This window comes from Bidens hawaiensis, unplaced genomic scaffold, assembly GCF_021521415.1.
Source record: "Bidens hawaiensis isolate Kalapana, Puna unplaced genomic scaffold, B.hawaiensis_p1.1 tig00044600_1, whole genome shotgun sequence".
Taxonomy (NCBI): Eukaryota; Viridiplantae; Streptophyta; class Magnoliopsida; order Asterales; family Asteraceae; genus Bidens; species Bidens hawaiensis.
The window spans coordinates 16,038-31,221 of record NW_027497904.1 but is presented as its reverse complement, the minus strand read 5'-3'; the positions used below and the strand labels follow the sequence as shown (position 1 = coordinate 31,221).

The window sequence follows — 15,184 nt, the reverse complement described above, 5'->3', positions numbered from 1 at the left end:
TTTGGACTCCGGTAGTGTACCTGTCGCAAGGTATTTTATTATTGGTGTCATCCACGTTTCCGTGCCGGTTTGGATGACACAAATTTCCTTGTGCGGGACCGAAGGTGTCTCGAGGAGTTCAATGCGGATATCCTTTCCTAGGTGGGTAAAGTCTAATGATACAAGCTTGCTTAACGCATCCGCAGATTTGTTTTCACTTCGCTTGACGTGTATGACTTTGCAGTCATTGAAATCGCGCATAAGGGATCTTGCTTGTGCGAGGTACAGGGCCATTGTGTCGTTCACGGCCGTGTACGTCCCGTTGATTTGATTGGCTACTAACATGGAATCCACGTGGGCTTCCAAGTTTTTCACTCCCATCTTACGCGCAATTCTCAGCCCAGCCAAGAATGCCTCATACTCGGCTTCGTTATTCGTACTTGGAAAATTCAGTCGAATAGCGTAAGTGTATTCTTGGCCCGCTGGGTTGGTTAGCTTTAGCCCTGCGCCTGAACCCTCGTTATTGGCTGCCCCATCAGTGTAGAGTCGCCAGACATCATTGATGTCTTGTGCTGGAGAGGGTTGAGCCTCTTCCTGGCACTCTTTTTCCCGCGATGCAGGCACTTCTGCAATAAAGTCGGCCAGAACCTGGCCTTTTATGGCTGGTCTTGGCTTATACTTTATCGCGTATTCCCCCAACTCAATTGCCCATTTGGCTAGGCGTCCCGATAACTCGGGTTTGCCTAGAACGTTTGCAAGTTTGAAGTTGGAGAGAATGGTGATTGGGTGACCCTGGAAATATCGTCTTAACCTGCGTGAAGCGTGTATAAGTGCTAAGACTAATTTTTCGAGGGTAGAGTACCGGGTTTCTACGTCTGTTAGGATATGGCTGACGTAATAGATTGGCATCTGGATGCCTTTTCGTTCTACTAGCAGGACTGCCCCGGTTGCTCTATCAGTTGCGGAAAGGTATAGGTTTAACTCCTCTCCCGCTTCTGGTGCTGTGAGTGTTGGGAGTTCGATCAAGCGTGACCGAATCTCCTGAAAAGCTGCTTCCGCTTCTGGTGTCCAGCGGAAGTGCGTTTTCTTCAAACAGTTTCTCAACGTTGACACGAAGGGGAACGACTTATCCGCGTGGTTTGCCAAGAAGCGATTAAGTGCCACTAGTCGTCCATTCAGTGTCTGAGCCTGTTTGATGGTAGTAGGTGATTCCATTTTGATAATGGCTTCGACCTTTTCAGGGTTCGCTCTGAAGCCATCATTAGTGACGATGACCCCCAAGAACTTCCCTTCTTCCATTCCAAAGGCACACTTGCTCGGGTTGAGCTTCATGTTTATCTTCCTGAGCGTGTTGAAAGTTTCTTCGATGTCTTTCAACATCGCTTCTGGGTCAGGGCTTTTGATGACCAAGTCATCCATGTAGACTTCCAAGTTCCTCCCAATTTGGGAATGAAACTCTTTGTCCATCAGGCGTTGGTATGTGGACCCGGCATTCTTAAGTCCGAATGGCATCATTTGATAACAAAATGTGCCATCGGGCGTCCGAAAAGCGGTTTTGTCCTGATCATCAACGGCCATGTGGATTTGATGGTACCCCTTATACGCGTCCAGGAAGCATTTAAGGCGGAATGGTGCCAATGAATCCACCTTAAGATCAATTTCAGGTAACGGATAACAATCTTTGGGGCATGCTTTGTTCAAATCCTTGAAATCTATGCACATGCGCCATTGTTTGTCATTCTTCGGTACCATAACGGGATTTGTAACCCAAGTTTGATATCTACTAACGCGTAAGATGCCTGCGTCAAGTAGTTCCTTGACTTGGGTTCTACACGCGTTAGTTTGTTCTGGCCCCATTACTCTGCGCTTTTGTACGATCGGCGTGACAGCCGGATCGCATTTGAGCTTATGCTCTGCCTTACTCCGGGGTACACCAGTCATGTCAGCTGGTGTCCACGCGAAGATGTCGGCGTTCCTTTGTAATAAGCGCTTAAGTAAGGTGCGTGTGGGATCAACAATTGTTGGGCCAATGGTTACGGCCTGGTCAGGGTACTTGCCGTTGAAGGCCCATCTTTCTGGTTCGGTGATGGTTGGTTTAGCCATCTTTGGTTTGGGTTTAGATGAGACAGATGCGATGCATACCTGGGGAATGCCGGTGATCATCGCTACACCCTCAGCTATTGGCCATCCCATCATGCCGTGGACTGAGGATACCACGGCGTTGAATCTTGCCATCCCGTCTCTCCCGAAGAGAATGTCGTACGTGTGGTGTGGCTTCCTCATCACGACAAAGTCCACATCTTCTGTGCGGGAGTGTTTTCCATCTGTAAGAGTGACGGGGAAAGATAGGATACCCAGGGGGTGTTTGTGCTGCCATCAAACCCTTCCATCGAGGCGTAGATCGTTTCCAGGCGCTCCTTGTCTTCGTCATCTAGCTTGTCGAAGAACTGCCTGTACATCACCGTTGACGAGGCGCCGTTGTCAGCAAGAGTGCGAGAAGTGATGTAGTGCCCCAGCTGGCTTTTTATGACGATAGGGCCTTCTTTGCTGGGTCCTCCTGGCACTCGCGGGAAGCGCACCTCAGCTTCCTTCCACGCGCATGGTTCTGGCGTTCGCCTTTTTCTTCCTCTGATGTTACCATGAACCATGTTGATGCTGATGTCAACGGGCTTTCGTCCGTTGCCTCTGTACCGGTTGTCGTTCCGTCCTCCCTTCTTGATTGATGCCACCAGGTGTGCCAGTCTTCCATCCTTGACGAATGCTTCAACAATATCCTTCAAGGATGTACACTCTTCCGTACCATGACCTTTTGTCCCGTGGAAGTCACAGGATTTGTTCTGATCCGCATTAGGTCGGTGCCGGATCACTGGAGCTTTTGGCCACGGTAGCTTTTCCGTGGCAAATATCTCCGTGACGCTTTTGGTGAGTGGCGTCCACCGGTGCTTTTGGCTTGAAGGGTGTGTGTGATTTCTTCCGCCAACAAGAGGGCGAGAGCTGGATGAGGTGTCAAAGTTTACCCTTGACTGCCAGATACCTAGCTTCCTCTTTTTGTTCTGCCGGGCGATCCGGACATTGTTCTCTCTTGTCCTCTGCGTGTAGAGGTGTGTACTCTGGGGAAGGTCCCTTCCCAGTTGCTTCTCCGTCTCGGCAAAGCGCTTGGCCGCCGTCATGATGGCATCCCATGTTGATGGCATGCCATCCTTACCCGTCAATGTGCGGATAAGCTCCGGGTATTCGGCGCCTTGGATGAAAGCGGCGCGGACAAGATCTTCACTTACGTTGCCGAGACTTAGCTTTTTGGAGTTGAAGCGGGTGATGAAGTCTAATAAAGATTCATCCTCCTCTCTAACGCAGTTGAGGATCGTCCACTGTTCCTCAGTGTATTTCCTCTGTTGGCTGAAGTGCTGGCTGAACTTGTTCTGAAAGTCCGCCCAGTCATATATGTGGTGGACCGGTAAACGATCGAACCATGCCCTGGCCGCTCCAACCAGAGTCATCTGGAACATATAACACCACGTGGGTTCCGTCCAGTTACTGACGGTTGCCCCCGCAATGAATCTGTTCAAGTGGTCGTCTGGGTCGGATAGACCATCATAAGTGCCAATGTTAGACATTTGTTTGGCACTTCTCGGGGCGATTGCTTCCGCAATGTCCCTTGCAAACTTTGACTTTCCTGCATTTGTAGCAGTTGGCCTAAAGGTTTTTGAGAAGTCACGCGGGTTTCTCTCCGCATTTGTTGGTTTAAAAGCTTCCCCAAAATTCCTTTTTGGCTGGAAGTCCGTTTCCTTACGCTTCCCTTTCGCCTTATGGCGAGGGTTTGCGTCGGTATCGGATTCTTCTCTCTCCTCGTCTGAGTACTCGCACTCGCTGTTCATATTGAGCTGTTGGCGAGTACTGCCGAATTCGTCAGCCTGTTGGACTGAACGCAAGCGTTCATCCAATTCAGCTTGGAACTCTCTTTGACGTGCTTCGGCCCACGCCTTCACTTGATCTAGTGTTTGGCGAGGGGCCCTCGTTCGTTTTTCCAACTGGGCATCAGTGAACCCCAGTGGAATATTTACTGCACTTGCCCCGGCTTAGGTAGTCGGGGTAGTGTTCGTAAGATTTGTATAACCGCCGGTGTTCCCCCCAGTTGCTGGGGTTGTGGTTACCGGGGTTTCTTGGTCGGTTACTGGCCTTGGGACCGGAGTAACGTTAACCATTTCTTCAGAAATTTTGAAAAAACTAAATTAGTTCTAGCTTTTATGCACGGATGACGCCAATGAAGAAACACTTGCTGAATTTCTTTCGTATTTCTGGCCATAGGGTGACTCTTGCTGAATTTTCGCTGTTTATATTTGAAAAAAATTTTGGGGTTGCTGTAAGTAACGATAAGAATCGAATTAAACATGGTGTGTATAATGTAAGTTTGTACCTGTCGTCTTTTAGAGTCAGATATACTCTTTTCTTTTCTTCTGGGTCATCAGACAGATTTATGGCCACCAGACATCCAATATAACTGTAATAAGCAGTTGTAAACAAAGGATGTTAGGTTGCATATATTATTTCATTTTTCTTTTAGTAAATTTTTGTTTTGTAAGTAATATGGTTGTTCATGCTATTTGATATACCCATCGAGTTTTGGCTGATTGTTTGACCCGTTTAATTAAATTGGGTTGTGTTCAGATATCTTAGGGTAAAAGATGTGCAAAACCTGTTAAGAGATCTTTTGAGCCAATTCGAGTTTCCAGTTGATCATATGGAAGGAAATTGAAATGATATGCTGGAATGTTGTCTTTGTCTATGGGGACGGATTGGGTGTATTTTGCCAAGATTATGGATGCTTCGTGTTCAACAGTGCGCATCATGTATCGTTTGTTGGTGCATATGTACTTTTTGATTGAGTAGCAGTGGTTGATGTCTAGAATGTCAATCATATGCTGTGCGTTTTTGGCTGAAGCTACGGCTTCGATTGCATCCCCCTGAAAGTGTTTCATAATATTGGTTGTAAAGGTTAGTTCAGTGCGTTGAGAGTCATTAGTGTAAGGTAAAGTGTGTAAAAAACCAAAGAAATTGAACCAAAACCAAAAAAAACCGAAACGAAGAAAACAATTTTTTTTTTTTTGAAGTAGAAAGGTTTGCTTACATTGATGTCAACCAGTAAGTAACATGTCTCGGGTCGTTTAAAGGGCTGTCATTTCTTAACAATCCGAACTTCCAACGGTTGACCATTAGTTCCATCTTTGATCGCCGCGATTTTTTGTGTAGTCATATTTACCTGGTCAAGTAAAATAAGTAAATACTTCCCATAATGCTTAAAAAATAATTAACCACAAACCTTTATTTATTGACTACCTAATTATTATTAATATGTATAAAACAATAACTAACTACAAACCTTTATTTACTGGCTATCTAATATAATGCATTTAAAAAATAATTAAACTTTAATCTGTTATACGAAACCGAACTATAAACCAAAGTACCTTTTATTTAAGTTTTGAGATTGGTTTTTATTAGAGTGCAGGTCAAAGGTTTTGTTGTTGGTAGTGACACTCAAACTGACTTTGACAAATTACCAGCAGCAGGTCTGATTCACATAAGGATATATTTACGGGTAATAAGTCGGGTTAAATTTTCAAGGTATACCTACGTTTAACATGAACTGGCCCGGACCAGGTCAGTTTTTTTGTTTACTGACTTGGCACTAATAAATAGACACTCAATTATAAAAAAAAAAAAAAAAAACTAAACTAAACTTAAACTGATTCGATTTACATTTAAAAACTGAACCGAAAAAGGGATTCATAATCACATCGATTTTAACTCTTAAAATAAACTCGCGTAACACAAATATAAAGTTAGCACTGAACAGTAAACCGAATTTGATTTCAAATGAATCAACCAAAAAAATGGTAGGAAAAAAAAACACAATCAAAAACCCTCAATCATGCCAACCATACCGGCTCAAGAACCATAAACTCTATAATTGGCCAAAAAAATTACAATTAATCATCCTAAAAAACCATACAACTAATTTTAACTATCAAAAACACCTAAGCCACAACAAAAACCAGCCAAAATATTGTTAGAAACACAAACCCTAAAAACCTAAAACTCAATTCCAAGAACCAGCAACAGACCCAAAAAAACTTAAATTCAGTCCCTAAATAACACCAATAACAACAGACTAACAACAAATGCAAAGAAAACGAAATAAGATTAATGTCAATTCTAACCTGAAGCACCCACATAAACATGCAACAATTGAATGAAAAAAGTGAATAAGAAAGTTATATTAAGCAAAAACAAAGCACCTAGCATCCAGGTGTCATGTTAAGAAAAACCGACAGGTGAAAAACCCACTCACATACCCGGGGCCCACCAAAATAGTAACAAAAAAAAACATGTTTGACAAAAGCAAGACTCGAACCTGAGTTGTCAACCGCTACACAAAGCACAGCTTAAGACAACATCACCAGGCCAAACGAAATGTTATTGTTGAAACATGAAATAATATTCATATATATAAAAGTCAAGCAAATTAACTATTTGTGGCACCAAACTCTTGTTTTATACTAATTAGTAATAATAATAATAATAATAATAATAATAATAATAATAATAATAAGTTGAGCATATGATGATGAAGCAAAAAGGAAAGAGAAGAACAGGAGACATAGCATAATAATAATAATAAGGTGGGCTGAAGTGCTAAACATGAAACATTAATGGTTCCAAAATGAAAAACAAACCAAATAAAAGCGTTATTGTTTATTTGATTTCAATTTACCTTAATTAATCTTTAAATAGAAAAGACTAACCAATTATCAAAAGATCATATTTCTTTTTAAAGAAAGGCCATATTGGGAGCAAAACTACATTCAGGGGATGTTTGGTTGATCTTTTAAAAACTATTTATTTATTTTTATAGAAGATATTACTTTATAAAATAGTAACAAAGTTTTAAAATTGTTTTAATTAAGTTACTTATAAAATATTTTTTTTAATCAAGTAACTAAAGTTTTATTTGTGTTTCAATCCTAAATATTTTACCTGGATAACATGTTATGTAAGTTTTTTTTAATTTTTAAATAGTCTGACATTGCAAAATATTTTTTAAAAAATTGAAAAAATTAGTAAAAATTGAAAAAAAATAATTTTTAAATTGCAAAAATTACAAAAAAAAATCTAGAAAATTGCAAAAACAAAAAGAAAAAAAAACTCAGAAATCACCATTTTTTAAGTTACGGATTTCTTTATAAGAAACCATCATTTTTTTTTGAAAAATTTAAAAAAGATAGTTAGGTGATATTAAAATATTTAATAGTAGAACTATTAATTGCTTCCATATGAAAAAAAATAGGAACATGATAATTATATTGTAATTTTTCAGATTTTTTTTGGCAATTTTTGCAATTTATTCTTAATTTTTACTAATTTTTGTAATGTCATGCTATTTTAAAAAAACCTACATAACTTGCTATCTAGGTAAAATATCTATGATTAGAACACAAAGAAAATTTTATTTACTTGATTGAAACAAAATATTTTATGAGTAACCTAATTGAAACAATTTCAAAACTTTGTTACTATTTTATAGAGTAATCTCAAATTAAAATGTTTTTTCTTTTTTTTTTTTTTTGCTAAAACTCATACATTAAGCCGGTAGACAAAACAATTTAACAGAAAAATAAAAATTTGTAGGGATATAGTCATATAACGATATTTATAAGAATCAAGAACTTCTTGTTGCATAGTGGATGATTATTTTATAAGTATACAGAAAGAAGCAAGTGTGATAGACTATCATTTATTTTTATATTTTAATATAAACATGAAAATATCTAGAAAGGTAGTTTGTTTGTCTTTAGAGAAAGAATATACAAGGCTTATATTTTATAAAAAATGGAATTTATAAAATAATCCCTGAATTTGCCGTATAATACAAGGAAGACCTCCTTTGTAATATAAATGGATTGCTACTTTAAAATAAATCATTATAAACCAGACACAATCATGCCACAATCCACTTTCTAGCAGATATTGCATAACATTAGTTGAGGATTCCAGTGGTTTGAGGATTTTTATTATTTAATTTGAACGACGAACATTGACTAAAACCTTGGAAAGCTTTCAGGAGGGTTTGATGTTATAATCTATCTAGTGGTGTTTTAAACAGGCTTAAACCCAAAAATATGACACATGATTGGGATTCAAACATGCAACAACGAATAAAAGAACACCTTAGATGAACCTAAGGTAAAACTCCCGATTGTCCCATCAAAGTTGATGGTTTGATTTCAAGTAAAAGAATTATGTTACACAGCGTTCTAGTTTTTAGAAGGAAAAAAGGAAATATGAAATGTTTTAATGTTCTTATCCCTAACAAAAGCTAAAAGTCTTTTAATTCAACATCGACCAAATAGATATTTATTAGTCTGTTTCAAGATGAAGGGATTGTTAAGAAAACAAAGTCAAAACAAAAATATACAAGCCCACAAATCATTTTAAAGACAAAGACAAATTATTATTAGTAATATCTGTCTAATATATTAATCATCAGAAATAATATTAATTTATAAAAAAATGATAACATAATATTCAATACCAACTACAATATCAATCTACATAAACAATGATTTATAATAACGACGAAAAAAACCTAAAAATTACAACAAAAGAATCAAAATCAAGAACAAGATAATACCAGCCAATGCTTATAACAACAAAAGAAAAAATCTATGATAACAACAAAATATAAATCAACAAATACTTTTAATGTCTCATAATCGAAAATTAGCAAATAAAAACAAAAATAACAGCAAACACCTATAAAAATAAATCTAATAATAACAGCAAATTTGTTCTCACTGTTTTCATGTTAAAAATAAAATGTATTTGATCATATTTATATGTGTGTGTGTTTTTTTTGTGTGTTTTTTTTTTCAAATAGAGTAGAGGTAGAAAAAATTTCCGGATGAATCCGAAGGTTTCCAAACACAATATTTGTAAGTGAAATGCATTAGTTTCTTGGGCTTAGACCTGACCAAGGGCCCATACCCAATAACATAAGATTAAGATAAAAATTGTTTTTTGAATTTTCAGGCTCGTCTTAAAAAGACGTGACAGCTGTGGGATTTGAACCCACGCCGTTTCGGACCAGAGCCTAAATCTGGCGCCTTAGACCACTCGGCCAAACTGTCTTTTATGTTTGAAGGCAACTTACATTACCTTAGTATATCTAAATCTTTAATTTCAACTCGCAAGTTAAGATTCCGGTTACAATAGATGTCTAATCACTAATGTCAACATAGAAGTTTCTTTATGTTTCCTTTTTGTAACTAGAACAAATCGTTACCATGTTCAAGGATCAAGTGTATACATAATAGATGATGTGAGCATGTGTACCGACCACTACAAAATGTAATATCCCGAATTTTATAGTAATAAATAAAAGAAGTCTATGATTTGAAACGAGCGTTAATATTTAATTAATATTAACTATAGAAAGAATTATGGACATGGGTAATTAAATGGATTGAGATGGTGGATTAAAGGATTATGGGTCTTAGGTCCATGGGCTTTAAGGGATATAAATACCCCTTAAACCACCCTAAAACCCTAAATCCTCATTCTTTCCATCTTATTCTCTACACACTCAAAACACACACATCACACACCACCCTATACGCGGCCGAGAGGGAGACGAGAGGAACTTGAGGCCAAACGAACGTTAGTTGGTATTAGACCTTTATTACACGAGCTATATACAAGATCTAGAGTGCGTAAACAAGTTAAACGAGATTCAAACGAACACTAAAGGTATGTTCTTGACCCTTTAAAGTTTATGTTTTTAGGATCGGTTAGCCTTGAAACATAAAACGAGAGTAGATCAGGTATAAACCAAATGTAAAGTTATAAACTTGATGTTAAAACGAATCTAATAAACCCGTAAACCTAGTTGGAACGTTTTGGCTTAAAAGATCGAACCTTATGATTGTTCGGATCAAGGTTGGGGCCGCAATCAACCTAGGGAATGGGTGGGGCTAAGGCCGAACCATAATAATCAAATTAGGGGCACGAAATGCGTGTTTAGATGGGCGAAACGAACCCTGGCAGCAGCAACAACAAGCTTGTTGTATAACTTCGCTTGTGGCGTAAGTTCGCTACTAAGGAAGTTCGCCCAGTAAGTTCGACCAGCAAGCTCGCCAAGCAAGTTCGCAGTACGAGTCCGCTTATGTCAACTTCGCTGTTGATTAAGTTCAATTGGGGCTAACTTCGCCTAATGCTAAGTTCGCTCATGGCTGAACTTCGCTACATGCAAATTCGCTTGTGTTAAACTTCGCTACACTAAGTTCGCTGGTGCCTAAGTTCGCTAATGATTAAGTTCGCTTACTGACATGTTCGCTTAATACTATGTTCGCCAAAAGTTAAGTTCGCTAAGGAATAAATTAAAATCTTAGTGAAACATGTGTTAAGACAGTTAATGGAAATAAAATTTTTCCAAGCTGACATGGCAGCTCGACCCCAGCTAGGGGCTCTGCCCCTTGGACCCTGCTAGGGGCTACCGCCCCTAAAACCCCCGCTGTCAGGGGCGCTGCCCCCGAACCCCCGTTCGTTGAGGGTTATAATTAGACCAGGAGCGCGTTATGGGTAGTGATAGTTAATTGATACGCATAATTGTTATACAGCTGGCCGTGCACAGCCAAAGAAAAGAGTAACCATTAACGGAAGAAGTAACCGAGTTCAGTTGAGTTTCTAGCCCCATTTCCTTGTTATGTTTTCGGGGCTGTGTGCATACTCGATGTGAAGTGTGAATACACTTACCTTAAGTGGTAAGTGTATGCTATAGATGTTATACAAGTAGCTATTATATAATGCTTGTCGGTACGTGAACGATCTTCGGATATTGCACGTATCGCCAAGGATAGTGATTGTCAAGTGGTTGTTAGTGTGTATGTATTCTATGTTGTGACTTGCTTAATATGTAAATGATGTAATGATAGAAAGTGTGTTGTAGACAAGTAGAGTTAGAGTGTGTTAGAAGTGGCAAGAGTCTAGTAAGGGTGTTAGTGGCATGACGATAGTACGTGGTAGGGCAAGCCTATGCTTGCCTTCGTTATTAAAGTGGCATGACGTGAGTGCGTGGTAGGGTAAGCCTATACGTGCTTTCGTTATTAAGTGGCACGACGTGAGTGCGTGGTAGGGTAAGCCTATACGTGCTTTCGTTATTAAGTGGCACGACGTGAGTGCGTGGTAGGGTAAGCCTATACGTGCTTTCGTTATTAAGTGGCACGACGTGAGTGCGTGGTAGGGTAAGCCTATACGTGCTTTCGTTATTAAGTGGCATAACATGAGTGCGTGAGAGGGTAAGCCTCTATGTGCTTCCGTAAACAAGTGGCTAAGACGTAGGGAACAGTCAAGTGGTTAAGTGGTAAGGTGAGCAGGATAGATAGATGGCTATGTGTCTTTGGACACACATATATGAATGTATGAAGTGGTTGTATGGTAAGTTGCTTGATTAACTAGAACTCACTCAGCGTAGCTGACTTTTAGTATGCACTCAGGTATATATATGTTTATCGAGACTGCATGAGGATGACACATGGCATGGATTGAACGGCTGGCATATGAAGATGGAAGAAACGATGTTTTAAATATGATATTTTATGTTATGGTTTTAAAGAAAAGATTAATTGTTTTGTAATAAACGGTTAAATTATATTCCGCGAAAGTTTTAATAAACTCTGATTTGTAGAACTGTGTTTATGAGTAAATCCGACGTTAAAGTGAGGCACCGGGAACGGAGCCTTACACAAAACAACTACCTTCTTTGAGCTCCAACAACAATCTTCATTAATCCTCTTCTTTCATCTAGGCCCATTCTCAATTTTCTACGAACACTTTCTCTGTTAGAAAACTCTTGACGTCAATATCAACACTCCCTAGACATATGTTCGATATGTGTCATGCGTCGCCTAGAAACGGGTTAGACGTGACCGACTGAATAAGAGACAGCACACGGAAAAATTGAAAATTATACTAAAACATAAGTTTTTACATGTAAACCAAGTTGTTGGGAGAACAATGATTAAACTTTAATTAATCCTTTCTTTTGATAATGACCAAGATTTAGATGAGTTATAAAGTTACCTGTTCATTATTGATAATGATATGTCACATACATGCTCCTACACCTTAATGATCATATCAAGTCATAACAACTCCAATGTATATACAACAGGTTAAAGATCAAGTTTATGTGACATGGAGATATAAAATTGACGACTGTATATGAAGAAAACAAGGACTTCACACAACATTAGACATTGTTGTGATCTTAAAGAGATTAAAAAATAAAACATATCTATTACAAGAGAGATTACTTTTGCAAAATTGGTAAGAACACATCAAAAGCATTGGCCCACTTTAATAACTCAAAGGGACGTTCAAAACAAAAAAAAAAGGGTGTTGGAAAAATAGATATGACAAAACCCAACGTTAAACCGGATAAGGTTAAAGGAAGTCTTCCACGGGATCGTGATTATAACGTGTTGGAGCTTTTGGAAAGCGAGGAATGAAAGAATTTTGAAAGGAGAGAAATCAAGATAGACTCAATTATATGCGAGATTAAATCGTTATGATTTCTTTGGTACACTCATAGATCTAAAAATGATCCTATAAATTGGACAAATTGGTGTAAATTTACTTTTTTGTAATTGTTGGTTAGGGGTGTTCTGGCTGTCCTCTAGCTTGTTGAGGGGGGCTGTTTTGGTCTTGTTGCCAGTTGTTTATAAAAGTTCACGTTTCGAAAAAAAACCAACGTTAAAAATTGCTAGTTTAAAATACTGAACAATAAAGTTTAACTTTGGAAAAAACACCATCATTATAGGAATGTACACGTGGTAGGATAATCATGTTAATCGATCTAGATATGATATGCCACAAGTGAATATTTGTGACACGAAATGAATCCTAATCTTCGGATGATCAATCATTTTAATTCAGTCCATATAATGTTATTTTCAAGAGCCATGGAAATAAGAAAATGCATCTCATGTACATTAATTTGTCGGTATGAGAGGATTAATTAGTCGCCATCGCCATCGCCACGACAAAGGCTTTGGCTACTATAGCCTTCCCGACCACTACTTTATTTTTTAATTTTTATAGGTATTTTAGCTCAAAATACAAAATTATACTTAATTTACTAGGTTTAAAAAAATCAAAGTAATAAAAAAAGGAATAGGAGATTTCATCGCTTCTATAGTTACTTTTTAAATGGGAAAAAGTCCTCCATATACACCGGAGCCTTACTATGAAGCCTAGGAACTTTCTTGGGTAGACTTCCAGCATATATGAGATTAATTCAATCAATTGTTAGTTACGACCATCCATAACAAGGAGATCCAAAAACTTAAAAAAACGTGTCTAGACTCTAGACCGTAATTATATAAGAATCATTGTCACACATCACCACTTCTCTCTATTTATTTAATCCAATTAATAAAGCAAGTTGGCTCGACGTACGACCTTCCGTATGAACTCTTGCTTAAAAGGGCACAAACTAAACGGTGAAAGAATGGCTAAAATAGCCATGTCGTCATTTGAGGGGTAAAACCCGCCCTTTTGGGTTGTCATCTTAATTGAGTAAAGTTAGGTAGTACAAGTTGTAGGGTCTTGGAAAATAACCACATTATTGCCCATAGCAGCTTATGTTTGTGGGGTTGACTATGATTAGCATTTGCTAGTGTGTTTGTGACTTTTGTCTGCCGTGTATTGTACTTTCTTGTTAGCAATAACAATATTTTTGTTACATACTACAAATGTTTATCTTTCAATGATTCATGATGTGAGTTTTGATAACATAAAGATGGACGTGTGGCACCTCTTAAGATTTTGGTTTTCATTAACCAGTTTATTATATTATATTCTTAAAAGTAAGTCAATATGAATACCAACGTAAGGCTATGCGTTATACATTATTTTTCATCATTCGTCATGTTAGTGTCACCTCAGTTCTTCTTCCATCATTCAACCACACCACTCATTCTATGTTATACTTTACTCTTCACCATTCTCCACGATTACATTTATTTGTATTATTAAAAAAATGGGAAAAAAAGTTGATTGGGCAAGAGGGAGAATAACCCGTGTGAGGGGTGGTAATTTGGATCATCACTCGTGAATTAGGTGGTCGGGTTGTGTGAGGTCAAGCGAGCCACGCCAGCGCAGGCTCGAGAAAACAAAAAAAGTTTTGGGCTGGGTGCTGCTAAACGTACCCCGCTTCTCTCTATTTTAACTAAATATACCCCCTCCTTCTAGTTTCACATTAATACGATATAAATCCTTTTGTTCTATTTTTTGTCACTTTGTTATATTTTACTATCACTAGTTTAAAAAACGTTTTATCTCTACTTTTTTAAAGAATTTTTTTTATTTATATTATAAAACGTTTTTTTTAATTATTTTAAAACAGCTAAAATCGTTTTCTTTTCTTCTTTAAACCATTTTTTTTCTTTTAATTTTTTTATAAAGTGTTTTTTTATAATAACTATAAAGATAGCTTACATTAAAAAATTATATTAGTTTTTAATAACTACAAAAGATTAAATAAAAGATGACTTGATCAAAAACTTTGGTTCTATTCTCAAGTGTCATAAATCTCATGTCACGAACCTAACGAAAAAAAAATTCAAATTGTTTTGATTTTTTTTTGTATATGGGGAAAGACATATGATAAGAAAAAACATAAAAACAAACAAATACATTTTGTATCGTTTCTATAAAGACATTATACCATTATTTTTACTATATTTTATAAAAATGAAGAAACTAGCTAGAGAAATAAAATTAAAATAACTTTTAAATTTTTCAAAGAACATTTTGTCTTATACTTAATTTTTTATTTAGTTTTAAGAATATTTTAATATTTTTTCATAAAAATAAAATCATTATAATTTTTGATTTAATATAAAAATGTTAGAGGGATGTAAGTTGTCACATAAAATTGTTAAAGGAAGTGAAAGTATAAGAGAGGGGGTATGACAAGTAGAAGAGGGGGGTACGTTTAGTCTGACCCTTTGGGCCGGATGCGATTTTTTTTGTCTTAAGTAAAATGAGTATTTTGTTGAGTTTAAACAATTTAAATTTTGTATGAGTTTACTTTGTTATAATTTGGGTTATGTAAAAACTTTTATATAAGAATAGGATTAATCATGTC

At 37.3% G+C, this 15,184-nt stretch overlaps 1 non-coding gene across 1 annotated transcript; it reads right to left on the bottom strand.

Moving 5' to 3' along the window:
• Positions 1–9,084: 9,084 nt before the first annotated feature.
• On the bottom strand, positions 9,085–9,164 carry TRNAL-UAG (transfer RNA leucine (anticodon UAG)). Its single transcript has one exon. It is a non-coding gene; the product is annotated as a tRNA-Leu (tRNA).
• Between the last annotated feature and the right edge of the window lie 6,020 nt (positions 9,165–15,184).